At 43.5% G+C, this 22,327-nt stretch overlaps 2 pseudogenes; one reads left to right on the forward strand and one right to left on the reverse strand.

The window, feature by feature from the left end:
* The window catches only part of LOC134340981 (probable G-protein coupled receptor 139), a 34,497-nt pseudogene extending 21,116 nt beyond the window's left edge, over positions 1-13,381 (forward strand).
* LOC134340978 (zinc-binding protein A33-like) lies at positions 5,463-21,927 on the reverse strand (annotated as a pseudogene).
* Positions 21,928-22,327: the final 400 nt, after the last annotated feature.

Here is a 22,327-nt window from a genome sequence, read left to right on the forward strand (position 1 = left end):
AAATGGGGGGGATTTGAAACGATCTGAATATTTCAGCATTGATTAATGAGGGCAAAATGATTGTTACTGAAACAGGGAAGGTTGTGGTACTGGCTGGGTCATGTGCTGTGATTCATAATAAAGATAATTTAAGTGAATAAGTTATTCAATATAGGGATATGTTTCTAAGTGCATACTCTGATGTGTTGGAAGTCAGCTGTATCAATGATAGTATCATTGACGTAGAGTTTTCTTTGTACAATATTTTTAAAAGTCTATTATTAATGCAAGTCAGGCATCCCCAGGAAAGGGTGATATATGTAATTGTAGCTGTATGTAACTCTCTTTCGTGAAAATATTTACATTTCTGATTCGTGTTTAGAAATTGGGCCATCTCCCTCCCTCATGGAATATGGCAGCAGGATTGCCTGTTTTCTGAAACCTGGCAGATCCCAGTTTGATCCTGCTATTTATGGCCTATATCGTTAATGTCTCATTTATGTAAACTGATGGAATGTATGGTAATCGAACGCTTCAGTTATATTTTGGAAAGAGAGATGATATAGTGTTTTATTAGAGTGGATTTTGGAAGGATAGAATGACATTGAAATCAGTTTTAGGTTTCCAAGATGATTATAGGAAGCACGGCTAAATAAAGATGTTGTAATAGCAGTATTTTAATATTGTAAATACATATGATATGTTATGGAAGGATTTTTGATTGAATTTTGGAAATTAGGAGTGAGGGGAGATTGCATAATTTATCTGAGTTTTTTATTTGGACGGACTGTGCAGGTACGGGTGGGCATGTTATGTTTGTGTTTCTATGAGATGGAAAATGTGACCCCATACAGGAGTATTTTAGCCCTTCATTATTTAATATTATGATTAATGGCATTTTCTCTGAGATGGGTACGCTGGGTTAATCACTTTATACAGATGATATAGCTTTATAGATTAGAGGTAGCATTTCAATTTTACTGCAAATAGGATGAAATTTACAATTAATAGATCAAACAGTGGGCAAATAGATGAAGATTTTAAGTTTTCAGTTAAACACTGAAACACGTTATGTGTTTTACAAACAGGATTAATAGACCTGCACTTGCTTTGAAATTATATGGTCAAACTCCTGAAAATATGTCAGTGGTGAGATTTCCAGGCATCTGGATGGATAATAAGCTGACATGGAAGCACCGTATCAGTAAAATAATTGATAACTGTAAAGGAGCATTAAATATCCTCAGGCGTCTGTGTGGGTGTTCTTGGAGTGCAACATGTTGACCATTTATATTTGTGTAATTCAATCTGTTCTTGATTCTGGCTGTGTGGCTTATGGATCAGTTTCATATTCAACTTTAAAATACTTGGGTGTGATACGAGCACAGGTTTTAAGATTTTGCTGTGGTGCAGTAAAGTGGTCCCTTGTTTCGGCTTTACTGGTTGAAATGGGACAATTGCCCTTCCAGCGACAGAGGTTGAAGCTGCTGTTAACAAATTGGATTAATTTGAGAGGGCAAAGAAATTATCATCCTGTGCTAGAGGACATTTGGTTTTCAGTTTTAGGTGGCTGGGTTCATATCACGCTGGGAACATGGGTGTATTGTTGGGTGTACTGTACTCAGGTGTAACCTTGAATACAGGGCCACGGTAGGAAACTTTGTCACATGGTGTGAGCAGAATTATCTGCGGCTTAATGTGAAAAAGACTAAGGAGCTGGTGGTAGACCTGAGGAAAGCTAAGATACCGGTGACCCCTGTTTCCATCCAGGGGCTCAGTGTGGTCATGGTGGAGGATTACAAATACCTGGGGATACGAATTGACAATAAACTGGACTGGTCAGAGAACACTGAGGCTGTCTACAAGAAGGGTCAGAGCCATCTCTATTTCCTGAGGAGACTGAGGTCCTTTAACATCTGCCGGACGATGCTGAGGATGTTCTACGAGTCTGTGGTGGCCAGTGCGATCCTGTTTGCTGTTGTGTGCTGGCGCAGCAAGCTGAGGGTAGCAGACACCAACAGAATCAACAAACTCATTCGTAAGGCCAGTGAAGTTGTGGGGATGGAACTGGACTCTCTCATGGTGGTGTCTGAAAAGAGGATGCTGTCCAAGTTGCATGCCATCTTGGACAAAGTCTCCCATCCAGTACATAATGTACTGGGTGGGCACAGGAGTACATTCAGCCAGAGACTCATTCCACCGAGATGCAGCACAGAGCGTCATAGGAAGTCATTCCTGCCTGTGGCCATCAAACTTTACAACTCCTCCCCTGGAGGGTCAGACACCCTGAGCCAATAGGCTGGTCCTGGACTTACTTCATAATTTACTGGCATAATTTACATATTACTATTTAACTATTTATGGTTTTATTAATATTTATTATTTCTGGTGCAACTGTAACGAAAACCAATTTCCGCCGGGATCAATAAAGTATGACTATGACTATGACTATTGGTTGATACAATATGTCCCACTGTAGCTTTCTCCTTAACCACATTTTGTGTTTTTTTTCAATGACTGTAGTTAATTTTAGGTTACACAAGTGGATTCTGTTCTGCCTGAGAGTCTGTTTGTTCGTGAGTATATTAATGACAGTTACTATCATACAGTAACCATTTTTACAGATGGATTGAAACATAATTTAACTGGGAATGTTAGTGTGGCTGTTTTCTTTTTTCTATGTGTCTGAATTGCAGATAATGATAAAGAAATCACTTACCAGCCATTTATGGGTATATGAAGCAGAATTCTTTGTCGTCATTACAGTGGGTGGAGGAAATTGGTCCTTACAAACTTGAAATTTGTTCAGAATCCTTTTCGGGTTTGATGGTTTTTGCAATATCTTCAGGTCAGACATTTTTTTAACAAGAATATTTAAGTAATTTTCCATATATACAAGATTCTGACCTTATTTTAAAAATGAACCCTTTAGTGAAAGGCTTTATTGGGAAAATTTATAATTAACTATTACAACAGGACAATTCTCCTTTCCTTGACATCAAGCAAGATTGGGAAAGAGAGCTTAATATGACCTTGATATCAGAGGATTGGTTGTGAATTTTGTGCCAGTCATTATCTAATTCTATTTAAAATTGTACATCGTTATTATTTGACGAAGGAGAGATTGTCTAAAATTTTTCCTAATGTAAATAATCAGTGTGATAGATGCAAAACTGAGATAGCTACATTGACACATATGTTTTGGTCGTGTTCTATATTGAAACAATTTTGGAAATCCATTTTTTCTATAATCTCTAAAGCTTTAAGAATCAATTTACAACCTAATAAATTGACAGTTTTGTTTGATATAATTCCTCAACATATTCACGGTATTTCTACATCTGACCAGTACGTAATTGCATTTGTCACATTATTGGCTGGAAGGGCTATTTTATTAAAATGGAATGATGCCTCTGCTCCCACTTTGATACAATGGTTCTTCCAGTTGATTTTATGTCTTAGTTTGGAAAAAATTAGAAGTGGAACTTTTGATCCTAAATTTGACTTTGAGAAAAGGTGTGGCTCTTTTGCCCGTTATTATCATTTGACTTGAGTTAATTAAGATGGTCCTTTTCTGATGCTTGGTTATATGAATTTGGTTGGCCGTTTGATGTCTTTTTTTTATGGAAGCTTGTATGGCGCAAAGCTCCGGGGTTGTGCTCCAAATGGGTTTTTCCCTTTTTTTAGTTATTCGGGGTATTCTCTGTTTTAGTTCGTAGGGGTTCCTTTTTATTCCTTCATTCCTTTTTTCCATAAAAAAAGATTTAATACTTTGTTTTTTGATTATTATTGCTTTTCTGTTTAACCTGGTTGATAATTTAACTTTTACTCTACATATGGATATGTTATCTTGAATATTTTGATGTATTTTTCTCTGTTGTTGATTTTCAATAATAATTAATAAAAAGATTTAAAAAGCAAGAAAAGGATTTGATGAGCCTTAAAACAGGTCATTGTAGCAGTAGGTCAGATTGACTGTTGGGACCTCGTCAAGCAGTATTTGATATACAAATTTGGTTTATGTGTCTGCACCTTATGGGCCCTGCACAGCGCACTGGTGAGGGAAATGATCAGGCTGACTGTTTAGCAACACAACCTGTTAAAAGTTCAACTGTGAATATAGACCTTCCACTTAGCAAATCTTAGCTTAGGGGTTGGTAGTGTTAAGAGTTAGGGACTTATGGCAAGACTTGTAGGATACAGGACAGGCACCTTCACAGAATACATAAACCAATCGGGTTTATAGAAGAAGGGCTAAAATCAAGAATGGAAGAAACGATATTGACACGACTTAGAAATGGCCACACGATGTCTAATTATTCCTTGTATCTAATTGGAAAACGTCATTCTGTGTCGTGTACATTTTGACATTATGAAACTGGTAAACACATACTATTTCAGTGTGAAGCAGATATGGCTGAAAAAAATCAAATGCAGTCTTCAGTACAATCTTTGGTGGGGTTGGTTGTTTTCAGATAAACACTTTATTAAGTTAAGGGACAGGCTTTAAATTAATTCGCTGTATTGAACGGGCAAAGGACTATAATAACGGTAGCGTCACAATTATGTCCGGGACATCAATAGGCAAAGGGTTGGGAAAATCAGCTTGTTGTTAGATCACGATAGGGCATTTGTTGAATGCCGACGAGACGGCTTTTTAAAGCAGCTTGTGTTTGGCCCTATTCGGGGAAAGGCCATCTTGGATTGGGTGTTGTGTAATAAAACTGATCATATCCCGGAGCTTAAAGTAAAGGAACCCGTCAGAGGCAGTGATCATAATATAATTGAATTCATACTGCATTTTCATAGGGAGAAGCCTAAGTCACATGTATCAGTCTCGCAATGGAATAAAGGGAATTACAAAGGCATGAGAGAGGAATTTGCCCAGGTGAATTGGAGAAGGATACTGCGGGGATGATGGCTGAACACAGGTGGCTGACGTATCTGGAAATAGTTTACAAGGCGCAGGAGAGACATGTCCCACAAAAGAATTTCTCAGATGGCAGGGGTAGGAATCTATGGCTGACAAGGGAACTTAAGGACTGCGTGTTATATGGCATATAAGGTAGCAAAGGTGAGTGGGATGTTGGATTATTGGGATGCTCTTAAAATCCAACAAAAGGCAAAAGATGAAATATGAGGCAAACTAGCCAATAATATAAAGCAGTATATCAAAAGTTCATTTTCAGTTACATGAAGAGTGAAAGGGAGATGAGAGTTGATATTGGATTGGAAAATGATGCTGGTGAGGTAGTAATGGGGGACAAAGAAATGTCAGATGAACTTAATGAACACTTTGTATCAATCTTCACTGTCTTTTCCTGTCAGCACCGCCCCACTTGTCCCATTTTACCTGTATCAGTGAGGGTGGACTTTAGGACCCGGGGGAGCTCAGGACCCGCCGCCCGCGGCTGCTGCTGAATCCGCGGTGTTTCTGTTCGGTTGTCGGACGCGGTGAACAAGTTAAAATTAACGGATCGATAATTCTCATCTCGTGTTTATTTCACTCTCCGCACATTTATATTTACAGGGACTTTACTCCTGACGCCGGTCCCGGGACCCGACCCGTTTACAGACCCGGAGCGGAACCGGAGCAGATTCTCAGCCACTGGTTTACATCCCGAGGCCAGAAGAGAGGATAAAGTTTCCCCGTGAATTTATTCCCAGTGAAGGTGTGGAGACGGGACTTGGTCTCCGCGTTGTAAAATGAAACTGTCCCGGACTGGTAACTGAGATAAACTCCCACCCTCCCGGGGATGGGACCGGCAGGGAGACGGGACTCGGGGGAGGGGAACACGTCACAATCCCGATGTAACACGTCACCAACCCGCCCGATGACCCAGAATCCGGTCTCCGGACTCAGACTGAACCGTCCCTTCCTCTCCACAGACTCTGCAGCGACTCCCAGACACCAGACCCGATTCCCCGTCACCTCCACCTCCCAGTAATGTCTCCCCGATGTGAATCCCTCCGATCCCAGCACACAAGCCCAGAATGTGAATCTCTTCCCGGTGTCAGGGAGATCCCTCCGGGTCCGGGTCCTGGTCCGGGTCCATCTCACACTCCTCCGATCCCCAGACACCTCGAGACACGGATGCGCCGTTTCCACATCCAGGGTGACAGAGACTGGGGGGAGAAGCAGAGAATTAGAGAGCGTCCGGGGATCGGGGGAGACTCGGGCAGCGCGGCCCCGGGGACCGGGGGGAGACTCGGGCACCGCGGCCCCGGGTATCGGGGGGAGACTCGGGGATCGGGGGAAAGGCCGCTGGGCCTCAGGCATGGTCTGGTGGCTACACGAACTTTTCCTTTGGTTTGACTCAACGAAAGCGGACGGACAACTAATGTCTCCCCAGGGGTTTTCCGCTGGACGGAGAGCAGAGATTTCCCGATCAAACAGACACAAAATGCTGGAGGAACCGAGCGGGTCGGGCAGCATGTGTGGAGAGAGATGGACAGTCTACGGTTCAGGTCGACATCTTCCCTCAAGAACAGAAATAAATAGACAGCAGAAACGAGTGCAGGAGAGGGGTGGATTAAGATGGGAAAGGGGTGAGTGAATAGATTTAAACTGGAGGTCACGGAGGCCCATCGGCCCAACTTGTTTGTGCTGACCAACTTGCTCTAGTGAGCTAGTCCCATTTGTCCATTATTCCTTTCACGTTTTTTTATCCACGTCCCTGCCAAGATGTATTTTAAAACATTCTCCCTGTACCCATCTCTACGGTTGATTAAGGGCCCGGTGTAAACAGAGATAACCCTCTTCACTGTCCACTGTACCATGAATTTTAGTGTAATTAACAAACCTACTAACTATGTCACCGACATTATCATCCAAATCATTGATAGGAATGACAAACAACCCCGGCCCCAGCACTGACCTCTGCAGGTTACAGTCCTCCAGTCCTCTGTGTTTAAGAGACACTTGGACAGACACTTCAATAGGCAAGGCACAGAAGGAGACTGATCTAATGATGGCCAATGGGATGAATGTAGATGGGTAAATGGGTCAGCACAGAGGTGATGGGTCAAAGGGCACATTTCTATGCTGTATGGCGATGGCTCTGTGAACTGAATGGATAAGAACGCCCAAACCCCGCTCTCCCTGCGGGTGCTGAGAATTCCAAACAGACAGTGACCCCTGACCCTTGACTCCTCAGACAAAGGAAACATCCTCCTTGTATCCTGTCTGTTGACCCCAGAAGAATTTTTTGTTTCCCTGAGATCTCCTCTCATTCTTCTGATCATGGAACAGAGAACATAGAACAGTACAGCACAGGAGCCCTTCATTCAATGTTAACATTCATCACCCGCAGCCCCTCATTTGGACAGGGGGAGAATTTGCAGGGACCCTTAGACAACACAGGTCCTGATGCAGGATTTCAGTCTGAATCATCAACAGTTCACTCTTTTCCATAGATGCTTCCTGGCCTGCTGAGTTCCTCCAGCATTTTGTGGTGTGTGGCTTCACCTTAAATATACACAATGAAATGTATTCCCTGTGGCATATTCACTATCCTGTGGATAAAGGAATTCCTCCTCATCTCTGTTCTAAATGGACATCCTCAAGTCGGAGGCTGTGCCTTGTGTTCTCGACCCACCCACTATAGGAAAGGTCCTTCCAATATCCACTCTCTCCGGGTAGGTTTCAGTGAGATCAGGCCAAGACCCTTCATCAGGACCTGTGTTGCTTGGATAACCAGCATCTGCAGATCTTCTCGTGTGTGATTTTTAAAGCAGAAGTTGATATGTAAACTTCTTGATTAGTCAGGGTGTCAAATATTATGGGGAGGAGGCGGGAGAGTAGAGTTGAGAGGGATAATAAATCAGCCATTCTTCTAAAGTCCCATGAGTACAGTCCAAAACCATCAAACACTCCTCATATGTTAACTCTTTCATTCCCAAAATCATTCTTGTGAACCTCCTGGACCCTTTCCAATGCCAGCACATCTTTTCCGATATAAGGGACCCAAAACTGCTCACAATACTCCGAGTGTGGTCTGACCAATGCCTTATAAACCCTCAGAATTACATCCTATTCGAGTCCTCTCGAAATGAATGTTAACATTGAGCTTGCTGACCTTAACACTGACTCAAACTGCAATTAACCATTAGGGAATCCTGCACAAGGACACCCAAGTCCCTTCTGCACCTCTGATTTTTGAATTTTCTCACAGTTTACAAAATCGTCTATGCCTTTATTCCGTCTACCAAATTGCATGCAGGACTTCCCGACTGGATAATCCATCGATCACATCTTTGTCCATTTTCGAATCTGTCTCTGCCCTTCCCCAGACTCTGAGCTTCTGCAGCGCTATCTTCCCCTTCACCTAACTTCATCTCATCTGCAAACTTGGCCACAAAGGCAACAATTCTGTCATCCAAATCATTCTTTGTCTATCTCGGCTTAGTGTTCCTCGAAAAATTCCAACAGATTTGTCAGGCACGATTTCCCCTTCAGTGAAGGCATGCTGTCTTTGCTCTATTTTATCATGAGCCTCCATGCACCCAAAAGCAGTTCCATTAATACTGGACTCCCAGCATCTTTCCAAGCACACCACATCCAGACTAACTCACCTGTAATTTTCTTTCCTCAGCTGCTCTCCCGTCATAAAGAGTGAAGTGACCTTTGCAATTTCCATTCGTCTTGAATGTCCAATTATCTAGTGATTCCTGAAAGATCATTACTAATGCCCCCATATTCTCTTCAGCTAACTCTTTCCGAACACTGGGGTGTAGTCCATCTGGTCCAGGTACCTTCAGACCTTCAATCTTCCCACGCACTTTCTCCTCAGTAACATCAACAACACTCAATTCTGTCCCCAGACACTCTCACATTTCTGACATACAGCTGGTATCTTCTACAGTGAGGATTGATACAAAATATTAAATAAGTACTTCGACAATGTCTTTTGTCACATGTCTCCTCTCCAGTGTCACTTTCTTGGGGTCCAATATCCACTCTTGCCTCTCTTTTACTCTTTAGAGTTTTGTGTCCTCTTGAGTATTGTAGGCAAGCTTTCCCTCATATCTTATTTTCTCTCCTTCGGGCTTTGTAATTGCTTTCTGCTGATTATCACAATCTCCTCAATACTTCAACATCCTGCTAATTTTTGCTCTATTGTATGCCCTCTCCTTCACTTTTATGCTGTCTTTGACTTCCCTTGTTAAACAAGGTTGCCTCATTCTCCGTGGAGAATACTCCTCCGTCTTTGGGATTTATCTATCCAAATTGTCCCCAGAAATTCCAGTCTTTGTTGTTCTGCAATCATCCCTGCTGGTGTCCCCTCCCAATCTACTTTGGTCAGCTCTTCCCTCATGCCTCTGTAACTAACTTTACTCCACTCTAATACCGATACATCTGACTTTATCTCCCTCTCAAACTCTGGGGTGAATTCTATCATTTTGTGATCACTGCTTCCTAAAGGTTCTTTTCCCTTAGTCTCCCCAATCATATCTGGTCCACTATACAAATCCCACTCTAGAATTGCCATTGGGCTCAACCAGAAGCGGTTCAAAAAAGCCATCTTGGGGACATTCTACAAATTCCCTCTCTTGGGATGCAGCACCAGCCTGATTTTCCCAATCTACCTCCTTGTTGAAATCCCCCATTCCGACTGTCACATTGCATTTTTTTCCCATTTCCTCGTGTAATTTGTATCCCATTTCGATCCTGGCTACTATTTAGAGGCCTGTATATAATTACCATCAGGGTCTTTTTAGCCTAGCAGTTTCTTAACTCTACACACAATGACTCAACATCTTCCAATCCTATGTCACCTCTCTCTAAGGATTTCATTTCATTTTTGACAACAGACCCTCCCCATTCCCTCTGCCTACCTGCCTGCCCTTTGAATACAAGGTGTATCGTTGAATGTTGAACTTCAAGCCAGCATCTCCTTTCAGCCACAACTCAGTGACGCCAACAACGTTATACCTGCCAATCTCTACCTGTGCTACAACATCATCAACCTTATTCCGTATACTGGAGCATTCAAATATAACACCTTCAGTCCTGTGTTCATCAGCATATTCGACACTGTCCACATGAGCTTAAGCAAGGTCTATGATATCGATGATAGACCACAGTTCGGGTATTGTCTGCATGTCCACTTCCCCGAATATAGTGAAACATAGAAACACAGAAAACATAGAACATAATACAGGCCCTTTGGCCCACAAAGCTGTGTCGGACATGTCCCTACCTTAGAACTACCTGGGCCTTACCCATGGCCCTCTATTTTTATAAGCTCCATGTAGCCATTCATGAGTCTCTTAAAAGACCCTATCGTTTCCACCTGCAGCACCACCACCAGCAGCCCGTTCCATGCATTCACCATTCTCTGCATAAAAAACATACCTACGACATCTCTGTATCTCCTTCCAAGCACCTTGAAACTATGCCCTCTCATGCTAGCCATTTCAATCCTGGGAAAAAGCCTCTGACTATCCACACGATCAATGCCTCTCATCATCTTGTACATCTTCGTCAGGTCACCTCTCATCCTCCGTCGTTCCAAGGAGAAAAGGCCGAGTTCACTCAACCTATTCTCATAAGGCATACCCCCCCCCAAAAAAAAAAGCAGGCAACATCCTTGTAAATCTCCTCTGCACTCTTTCTATTGGTTTCCACGTCCTTCCTGTAGTTGTAGTGAGGTGACCAGAATTAAGCACAGTACTCCAAGTGGGCTGACCAGGGTCCTATATAGCTGCAACATTACCTCTCGGCTCTTAAACTCAATCCCACAATTGATGAAGGTCAGTGCACCGTACGCCTTCTTAACCACAGAGTCAACCCATGTAGGATGTCATTACACTGGACAGGGAGGTTCAGGAGGATGTTACCAGGACTGGGGGGCTTGGATTAAAAAGCGGAGAGTGGTTGAGCTTGGGCTATTTAGCTGTAGTGTAGGATGTTGATTGTTGATCCCTCATCGAGGTAAATACATTCACAACGGGCTGAGATAAAGTGAGTATTTTTCTGAGAAATGGGAGTACAGAACCAGAGGGCTCAGATTGAAAGTGAGAGGAAAAATTTTCATGAGTGATCTGTGGGGTAACATTCTTACGGAGAGCGAGGTGGGCAGATGGAATTTGCTGTCAGATGCTGTAGAAACAGGTAAAATTAAAATATTTTAAGGTGAACTTACACAGGTACATAGCTAGGAAGTGATTAGAGGGATACGGGACAAACACACACAAACGGGACATGCTCAGGAAGACACCTCAGTCTTGCAGATGGATGAAGTGGGCCGTGGGTTCAAACCCTCCCAGATCATCCTCCTGAGGAATCTCACCCTGGAGTCTGTCTGTGAACTGTTGATGTGACGTCACGTCAGAGGGCAGCTCAGTGCACAGAACAGACAGACTGGGTAAGGACGGCAGATTTCATTCCTAAGTCGGAACGTGGGCCTATTTCTTTGACCATGTGTCACACTCAGATATTATGTGTGTGTATGTGTTACTCTGTGTGTGTGTGTGTGTTTGTGTGTGTTTGTGTGTTGATTGTGGTAAATATCAGTGTGTTTGTGTGTACACATTGAGGGAGAGTGTGCACATTGAAATATTTGTACGTCACAGTGTGTCATCACATGTCTGGTGTGTGCTGACAATGTGTGACATGTGTGAGTTGTTTAAATAAATAAATTACCGTGTCTGAAGAGAATAGTTTCTAGGTTACTGAAGGAAATATCAACGTACATTGCTGCGTCTCTGACTACAATCTGCCAATCCTTCCTGTGTATGTGTGTGTCGGGCTGTTTTGCCAGTCTGGTTATGCTGTGTGTGCTTCTCCTGAGATGAAATCCTGAATGATGTCAATGCTGGCTGGGTTGTCCGGGCTCATTCTCACAATGCTTCAATGTTGTGGTCTGATAACCAGAAGCCCATAAGACATAGGAGCAGAATTAGGCCATTTGGCCCATCGAGTCTGCTCCGCCTTTCAATCACGGCTGATCCTTTTCTTCTCCTCCTCAGCCCCACTCCCCGGCCTTCTCACCACAACCTCCGATACTGTGTGCAATCTAGATCCTGTCAAGCTCGGCCTTAAATATGCCCAACGACCTGGCCTCCACGGCTGCCTGTGGTAACAAGTTCTGCAAATTCACCACCCTCTGGCTAAAGAAATTTCTCTGCGCCTCTGTTTTTAAATAAGACGCCCCTGTATCCTGAGGCTGTGCCCTCTTGTCCCAGACTTCCCCACTATGGGAAACATCCTTTCCACATCTACTCTGTCTTGGCCTTTCAACATTCAAAAAGTTTCAGTGAGATCCCCCCTCATCTTTCTAAATCCCAGTGAGTACAGGCACAGAGCTATCAAACGTTTCACGTCTGATAACCCTTTCATTCCCGGAATCATCCTTGTGAATCTCTTCTGATCACTCAACGATACCAGCACATCTTTTCTGAGATGAGGAGCCCAAAACTGTTCACAATACTCAAGGTAAGGCCTCACCATTGCCTTATAAACCCTCAGCATCACATCCCTGCTCCTGGATACTAAACTCCTGGAACTGAATGCTAACATTGCATTTACCTTCCTCACAACTGACTCTACCTGCAAGTTAACCTTCAGGGTGCTCTGCAGAAGGACCCCCACATCCATCTGCATCTCAGATTTTTGAATTGTCTCCCCATTTTAAATAATCTGCGTATTATGTCTCCCACCACAATGCATGACCATGAATTTTCCAGCATTGTGTATCATTTGCCACTTTCTTGCCCAGTCTCCTCATCTAAGTCCTTCCGCAGCCTACCTGTTTCCTCAACACTACCGGCCCCTCCACCAATCTTATTATAAGCCAACTTGTCCTATCTTGTCCAGTATCACCAAGTATTCCATAACCTCGTACTTAACAATTGACACGAATGTCTTCCCACCCACAGAGGTGAGGCTAACTGGTCTATAACTTCATTTCTGCTGCCTTCCTCATGACTAAGAGTTGGGTGACATTTGTAATTTCCAGTCCTCTAGCACCACACCAGAGTCCAATGATTTTTGAAAGATCATTTCAAATGCCTCCACAATGTCTACCGCTACCTCTTTCAGAACACGAGGGTGCAGTTCATCTGGTCCGGGTGACTTATGTCCCTTTTTGAGCACCTTCTCCCGTGTAACAGTAACTGCACTCACTTCTCTTCCCTCGCACCCTTCAACATCTGGCACAGTGCTAGTGTCTTCCACAGTGAAGACTGATGCAAAATACTCATTTAGTTCATCTGTCATCTCTTTGTCCCCTGTTATTATATATCCAGCCTCACTTTCCAGCGGTCCTATATCCACTCTCATCTCTATTTTATTTTTGCACAATACTTGAAAATCAATTTGATATTGTTTGTTTGTTTGACCTGCTGCGTTCGCCAGCAACTTTGATGTGTGTAGCTTGATATTGTTTGCTTACTTGTTTTATAAAGACAGGTGTGTAAATAGGGCCTGAAGGATCACTGGAGACCGAAGTCACCCCAACAAACTGAGCCGGTTGCTACCATACAGGAACTGGTACCGCAGCATAAAAGCCAGAACAAACAGGGTCTGGGGACAGCTTCTTCCACCAGGCTATCAGACTGCTTAACTCGTGCTGAGACAACTGTATTTCTATGTTATATTGACTAGAATGTTATGCATATTATTCATCATAAATTACTATAAACTGCACATTTAGACGGAAAATGTTTACTGCTTGTTTATATAAAGGATGTAAGTAATAAAGTCAATTCAATTCAATTCAATTCCATATTTCATTTTTTCCCCCTCCCAATCATCTTTTCAGTTCCTCTCTCTAGGTATTTAAAAGCCTCTGAATTATAAAACCATAAGACAAAGGAGCAGAAATCGGCCATTCGGCCCATCGAGTCTGTTCCGCCATTTTATCATGAGCTGATCCATTCTCCCATTTAGTCCCACTCCCCAGCCTTCTCATCATAACCTTTGATGCCCGGGCTACTCAAATACCTATCAATCTCTGCCTTAAATACACCCAATGACTTGGCCTCCACTGCTGCCCTTGGCAACAAATTCCACAGATTAACCACCCTCTGAGTAAAAAAATTTCTTCGCATTTCTATTCTGAATGGGCATCCTTCAATCCTTAAGTCATGCCCTCTCGTACTAGACTCCCCCATCATGGGAAACAACTTTTCCATATCCACTCTGTCCATGACTTTCAACATTCAAAATGTTTCTATGAGGTCTCCCCTCATTCTTCTAAACTCCATGGAATACAGTCCAAGAGCCGACAAACGTTCCTCATATGTTAACCCTCTCATTCCCGGATCACTCCAGTGAATCTTCTCTGTACCCTCTCCAACGTCAGCACATCCTTTCTTAAATAAGGAGACCAAAACTTCCCACAGTACTCCAAGTGAGGTCTCACCAGCGCCTTATAGAGCCTCAACATCACATCCCTGCTCCTATACTCTATTCCTCTAGAAATGAATGCCAACATTGCATTCACCTTCTTCACTACTGACTCAACCTGGAGGTTAACTTTAAGGGTATCCTGTACGAGGACTCCCAAGTCCCGTTGCATCTCAGAACTTTGAATTCTTTCCCCATTTATATAATAGTCTGCCTGTTTATTTTTTCTGCCAAAGTGCTTAACCATACACCTTCCAACATTATACTTCATTGGCCACTTGTCTGCCCATTCTTCCAATCTATCCAAGTCTCTCTGCAGACTCTCCGTTTCCTCAGCACTACAGGCCCCTCCACCTATCTTCGTATTGTCAGCAAACTTAGCCACAAAGCCATTGATTCCATAATCCAAATCGTTGCAGCACCAACACGGATCCCTGTGGAACAGCACTGGTAGCCGGCAGCCAACCAGAATAGGATCCCTTTATTCCCAATCTCTGTTTCCTGCCAATCAGCCAACACTCTATCCACGTATGTAACTTTCCCGTAATTCCATGGGCTCTTATCTTGTTAAGTAGCCTCATGTGTGGCACCTTGTCAAAGGCCTTCTGAAAATCCAAATGTACAACATCCACTGCATCTCCCTTGTCTAGCCTACTGGTAATTTCCTCAAAAAATTGTAATAGGTTTGTCAGGCAGGATTTTCCTTTAAGGAATCCATGCTGAGTTCTGCCTATCTTGTCATATGCTTCCAGGTACTCTGTAACCTCATCTTTGACAATCGACTCCAACAACTTCCTAACCACCCATGTCAATTCTCTGTCTTCCTATTAATTTTCACTTTGTTGTATGCCCACTCTTTTGCATTTACATCAGCATTATCAGCCACGATTGTACTATTTTGCCATTTGAGTATTTATTTATTTTTGGAATATATCTATCCTTCACCTTCCTCATTTTCCCAGAATCTGACATCATTTCTGCTCTGCTGTCATTCCGGACAACATCTCCCTCCAATTTACTTTGGCCAACTCCTCTTTCAGACCACTGTAATTTCTTTTACTCCTCTGGAATACTACAACGTCAGAATTTACTTTTTCCTTATCTGAACTCAGTCACGTTGTGAGCATTGCCTCCTCAGGTTTTTTTCCTAAGATATCACCTCTGGTTCAATACATAACATCCAATCCAGTAGAGCTGTTCCCCAAGTAGGCTCAACGACAAACTGCTCTAAAAAGTTATCACATGGCTTTCAACAAATTCACTCTCTTGAGATCCATTACCAACCTGATTTTCCCAATTGACCTGCTTGTTGAAATCTCCCATGACTATTGTAACATTGTCAGTTTCATTGGCCTTCTCTATTTCCAGTTGTAATCTGTGGTCCACATCCAGCTACTGTTGGGATCCTGTATATGACTGTCATCAGTGTCATTTTCACTTCTGAATTTCCTTAACTCAACCCATAAGGAATCAACATCTTCCAATCCTATGTCACATATTTCTATTGATTTACCAGGAGAGCCATTTCACCCCCTCTGCCTACCTTCCTAACCATCTGATACAACGTGTAACGTTGGACATTCATCTCCCAACTACAACCATCCTTCAGTCATGATTCAGTGATGGCCACAACTTCATACCCGGCAAACTGTAATAATGCAACAAGATCATCTACCTTATTTCTCACACTCCATGCATTGAGATATAACACTTTGGGTACTGTATTTCCTATCCTTTTTAATTCTGCATCCCTAATGCACTGATACTCACCCTGCTGGCTGCAGTTTTGTCCTCGTATCTGTCTGCCCCATCTGACTGTCTGACTGCACACTATCTTTGCATTTTTACCATCAGTCCTACCCCTTCACTCGTTCCTAACCCCTCCCCCCGAACAAATTAGTTTAACCCCCCCCCCACCCCACAACAGCTCTATCAAACCTCTCTGTGAGAATATTGTTCTCCCTCGGGTCCAGGTGCAAACAATCCCTTTTGAGCAGGTCATTTCTCCACCAGAAAAGATCCCAATGATCCAAAAACCTGAAGCCCTGTCCCCTGCACCAGCTTCTCAGGCATGCTTTAATCTGCCAAATTATCCTGCTTCTACCCTCACCAGCACGTCGCACGAGCAGCAGTCCAGAAATTATAAACCTGAAGGTACTGCTTCTGAGCTTTCGACCAAGCTCTCCAAATTCTATTTTCAGGACCTCTTTGTTTTTACTTCCAATGTCATTGGTCCCAAAATATACCAACATATCCAGCTGTTTTCCCTCACTCTCTAAAATGCTGCAGACACGATCCGAGGCATCCCTGATTCCGGCACCTAGGAGGCAACATACCATTCGGGTGTCCCGTTCACATCCACAGATTCTCCTGTCTGTTCCCCGACTGAGTCCCCAATCACTACCGCTCCCCTCTTTTCCCTCGAACAACAGTAAGAGTTGCCAATCCAGAAGGGGGAAGACCTGCATCAATCAGAGTCTGCACTCACAGCGCACGAAGGACTTGTGCATTTTTCTGACAAGCCCGGTGACCACACTGATGCCCGCTTTTATTCCCTACAATATCATCAAGTCAGTATTAATTTCCCAGCTCCTGCGGTAGGATTCAGACTCATGTCTTGGCATGTTAGTGCAGTGTCCTGGGATCAGGACACAGTTGTTCATCTGCCATTCCCGTGTATTGGTTGTATTGTGACCCTGTGCTGGTGTGTTCAGGGGACTGACATCTCCAGCTGACCATGTGACAGTGACGCCTCCCACGGCCCCCCCCCCCACAGTCGGTGGGGTTGACTTCAGTTCCCCTTCAGTCATTATTACAGCCAATCTTTGCCTTAAATAATAACAATTGTGTTTCATAAACAAGGTGAAATGAATCTTTGTAAGTTTTACCTTGAATAATGGCATCAAGTGCTTCTCTCAGCACTGTGTTCAACAAATAAGGGTGAACGAATTTTTCAAACGGTAGGGTCTCATCTGTCACTGAATATTCCTGGACATCATCATTAATCCTGTAAATAATAAACTGATGGTGATAAACTGCTATTCTGAACTATATTACAAATCTATACAAGGTTTCAGTGAAGAGGATGTCCTACCTCCTGTTCCTACTAGTTTCCACCTGAAATAAATAAAAACACAAATCTGATTAGACTTGGACTTACCATCTACATCCTGAATTTTATCCAAATCATTACAAGGTGTTGAAAATTCCCTCTCCCGCAGTCACTCACACACACAAAAAAAACACAGAACCACGGGGAAAATTACAGGTAATGTTTCTGAAAATTAGGTCATTACTGAGAGGATGAAACTTACAGGAAAGACAGGACGGGTTGCGCATTTTCATCTGGATAAGACGTCAGGGTGATAAGATGGAGCAATTTAAGATCAATGATGGATTTGATTGTGTGCATGTGGAGAAAGTATATCTATTTATGGGCAGATGAAATTCCAGATGGATCTTAATAAATCCCATAGAAATTTAGTGAAGAGGATGTGGAACTCACTGGCACAGGAGTGGTTGAGCGGAACAGCAGAGATTGAATGTCATGGGGAAACTGGATGTACACGAGGGACCAGGGAGTTCGGGCACTGTTGCTGGGTGTGGTGAGTAGCTGGCTGGAGGTTTGTTTAGCAGGGAAGCAGATCGGAGAAGATGGACCGAATGGCCTGTTTATGATGGAGAATGGGATATTATCCTGTATGAAGTTTATCTGAGAAAGTAAAGAAACAGTGAATGTTTCCCTAATCTGATGGAAACCACATAGAGAGGGTAGGTTTGATGTGTGGGTCGCATTCTTTGTTCTCAGTGATTGACAGAGAGACCCTCACACCCACCACACCAGACACACTCACAGAATGGGAGATAATCCCGTGTAAAATTTATCTGAGAAAGTAAAGAAACAATGAAAGTTTCCCTAATCTGACGGAAACCGGATATTGAGGATAAGTCTGATGTGTGGGTCACATTCTTTGTTCTCAGTGATTGACAGAGAGACCCTCACACCCACCACACCACGCACACTCACAGCCTGTGACTGGAACTGGGTGTTAATGGGAGTTTTAGAGGATATTTAACAGGTAATTAAGAACACAGTCTGCAAGTCTGTGTTATTTTCAGAGCAGATTACATTCTGTCCTGGGATGTACAGAAATTGTGGAAGTCCAGTTCTGGGACAACAACAACCCTGAATAGTTTCATCAATTGTCTGGTGAGAAACAGTTTACTGCCATTTGTAAATGCTGTGTGTAGGAGCAATGCATCTGTTTTCTGTCTGCAATGTATTCTGTGTTACGTGTTTATTATGGGAACACGTCATGTGAGTGGGGGCGTGGGAAAAGCGAACCGAATAAGTTACATATTCGAACTTTGTTCTCAAAAGTTTTGAGCTGGGGACGGACGGATGTCATATCTTTGTTGACCGATACGTTGCAGCTTAACTTACGATTTATAATGCTTACGATTCATTGCTTCTAGATTGTATGTTGCTGATAGAGGATCGAATACATATCTTAGACATTTTGGAACGTCATCATTGGAGTGATTGGAGGGCGCATCATTCAAGTGTAACAATCTGTGTGAGGTTGCCTGCAGCGGCAATTAATTTGTTAGAACTGGCCACTGTGCTGTGTTTATTTCAAATATACCACTGTTCATTTCCTGCCCTTTGGCAGGAACAAATTGAAATATAATCCCTCACCTTGAGAAATATCACACTGTCTTTTTGATCCATCCGTTCCTTTAACTTTGAGATTTCCTCCTGAATCAACCCGATATTCTCTTGAATCTCTCGAATATTTTTCTCCATTCGATTTAGAATCCTCTCCTCTTCCTCCCTGAGATCCTTGAGTACGCTCTGCTCTTTCTCAGTGATAATCTGGCGCAGTTCTGCAAACTGGGACGTGATGTGGGTCTGAAGGCTGTGTGACTGTTCCTATCGAATGAAAGGTGAAGATTAATTTACTGTAGTGCTGTCTGTATTTCCTGATGACGTTAAGGTGACCATTCGGTCCATTAAAGTTCATGCTTCTGAATCATTCCCGTCAACCCCATTCCCTCACGTTTTCCTGAAACCTCCCTCACTGACCTATTAACTCCCACCTGATTCACATACAACTTCCCCAGCTTCACAGGGTTAATTGTAATTAACCATTCATCCAGCATGTCCTTGGGATGTGTCTGAAACTGTCGTGGTCACAGGGAGAACATGCAAACTCCACACAGACAGCACCAGAGGTCAGGATCGAACCCAGGTCACTGGAGCTGCGATACTCTGGAATTCTGCATTAAAGGGAGCAAAACTATACAGTAATATCAGAAATTCCGCTCAGGAAGCCTCACCCGAACTCCAGAAATCTTCTCTTTCTGTTGCTGCTCCTTTTCCTGGAAGTCTGATTTCCTTTTTGTGAGAGAGTCTAAGGAAGATTTTAGCTGATCCTGGAAGTCAGAGAGCGTAAGAAATAGAAAAAAAAGGTAGAACAAAAGAAACAGGGGATCAAACGCAATTATCACACACAAAATGCCAGAGGAGCTCAGCATCTACAGTGGCATGCAAAAGTTTGGGCACCCCGGTCAAAATTTCTTTTACTGAGAATAGCTAAGCGAGTAAAAGATGAACTGATTTCCAAAATGCATAAAGTTAAAGATGACAGATTTCTTTAATGTTCTAAGCAAAATTTTTTTTTATTTCCATATTTTGCAGTTTCAAAATAACAATAACATTGCGACCTAAAAGTACTAATTTAACTTCATCAGTCCGCAGGACTTGTTTCCAAAATGCATCAGGCTTGTTTGAATGTTCTTCAAACTCTTCGAATAGAACTTTCTGGCCACAATGAGCAAAGGTATGTTGGAGCAAAAGAGGGTGCAGGATTTCATGAAAAGAACCCCTCCCCAACTGTTCAGCACGGGGGTGGACCGATCATGTTTTGGGCTTGTGTTGCAGCCAGTGGTCTGGGGAACATTTACTGGTAGAGGGGGAAATGAATTTAATTAAATACCAGCCAATTCTGGAAGCAAATATCACACCGTCTGTAAAAAAGCTGAAAAGAGGATGGCTTCTACAACAGGATAACGATCCTAATCACACCTCAAAATCCACAATGGACTACCTCAAGGGGCGCAAGCTGAAGATTTTGCCATGGCCCTCAGAGTCCCTCGACCAAAACATCATTGAGAATCTGTGGATAGAACTCAAAAGAGCAGTGCATGCAAGACGGCCCAAGAATCTCTCAGAACTTGAAGCCTTTTGCAAGGTAGAATGTGCAAAAATCCCCCAAACATGAAATGAAAGACTCAGCTGGCTACAGAAAGTGTTTACAAGCTGTGATACTTGCCAAAGCGGGTGTTACTAAGTACTGACCATGCAGGGTGCCCAAACTTTTGCTTCGGGCCCTTTTCCTTTTTTGTTATTTTGAAACTGTAAAAGATGGAAATAAAAATATTTCTTGCTTAAAATATTAAAGAAATGTGTCATCTTTAACTTCATGCCTTTTGGAAATTTGTTCATTTTTACTCGCTTAGCTATTCACAGGAACAGATGTTTTGACCAGTAGTGCCCAAACATTTGCAAGCCACTGTATGCAGGGCAAAGAAACAGTCGGTGTTTCGGGATGAGACCCTTCACTAGGACTGGGAAGGAATGGGGTAGAAGCCAGAATAAAAAGGTTGGGGATGAGAACCAGCTGAGAGGTGACGGGTGAGACAACGTGAGGGGGACGTGGGGGAGGGTGATGAAGTGAGAAGCTGAGAGGGGACAGGTGGAAGAGGCAAAGAGCTGAAGAAGGAGGAAACTAACACGAGAGGACAATTGGCCATGGAAGAAAAGGGAGGAATTCAGTCTGTTTGGGCCCCTGAATGGTGACGAGGGAGGAGGTGTAGGAGTCAGGTGTAGCACATGTCCCGTTTGCAGGTATCGGTGTCAGGAGGGAGATCAGTTGGACGGAGCGAGTGGATAAGGGAGTTACGTAGAGAGCAATCTCTACAGAGAGCGGAGAGTTGTGGAAGTGACATGGCGGTGGGATGTGCTTGGTGATAGAATCCCATTAGAGATGGCGAAAGGTGGGGGAATGATGTGTTGTTTACGGAGGCTCGTGCCGTGGATAATGACGATGGGGTCAGTATCAAATTCAGGTTAGTTTTACCTTGTAGATTTTAACAGCTTCTCTAATCGGCAGGAAGCGGTGCTCTCTGTGTTCCTGCGCATCTCTACAGATCAGACAGATCAGTGTCTTGTCCGTTTCACAGAACAGCTTCAGTTCTTCCTCATGTTCCTCGCAGTGAAGTTTACCTTCCTTCCCTTTCGGATTCAGGTTTAAACTTCGAAATTTTTCAACCAGATTTGCTAAGGCCCGATTGACCCTGAGGGTGCGGTCTGCAAACACCTCTCTACACTCCGGGCAGGAGTTTCTCTCCTCCTTTTCCCAATACTGTGTGATACAAGAGCGACAGAAGTTGTGTCCGCACTCCAGCGACACCGGATCTGTGAAGAAATCCAGGCAGATGGGACAAATTGCCTCCTCGCTCAAACTCTCGACCGGTCCTTTCGAAGCCATGTTAACTCGCGGCACTTCCTGATTCAGAACGCTGCCGATCCCCTGCAGTACCGCGATTGTCCACTACAGGCGCTGCAGACTGAGCGAATGAACATTACGTTACTGCCTGTGATTTCCATACCAGGGTGGGATCGGAAACACATAAACTGGTCGGAAATAAACACTTGGCCATGGACTTCCCAAGCCCGGCTGCAAAAAGGAGGATGGTCGGCATGGGGCTAGTAATCACAGTGCGGCAGGTACTTCAGGGAATGCTGGCGAACTGCTGTTGGCGGCCTGTGCCCCAGTAGGCGTGATGGGCGAAGGAAGAAGCGGAACAGAAATGAAGCCGGAGAGAAGAGCCTAGTTCAGTCTGAGGCAGGACTGAAAAGGGGCAAGTTCTGAAAAGAGAGGCACAAGAGACTGCAGGTGCTGGAATCTCGAGTAAAAAAACGTGATGCTG

Source organism: Mobula hypostoma, chromosome X2 (assembly GCF_963921235.1).
Source record: "Mobula hypostoma chromosome X2, sMobHyp1.1, whole genome shotgun sequence".
Taxonomy (NCBI): Eukaryota; Metazoa; Chordata; class Chondrichthyes; order Myliobatiformes; family Myliobatidae; genus Mobula; species Mobula hypostoma.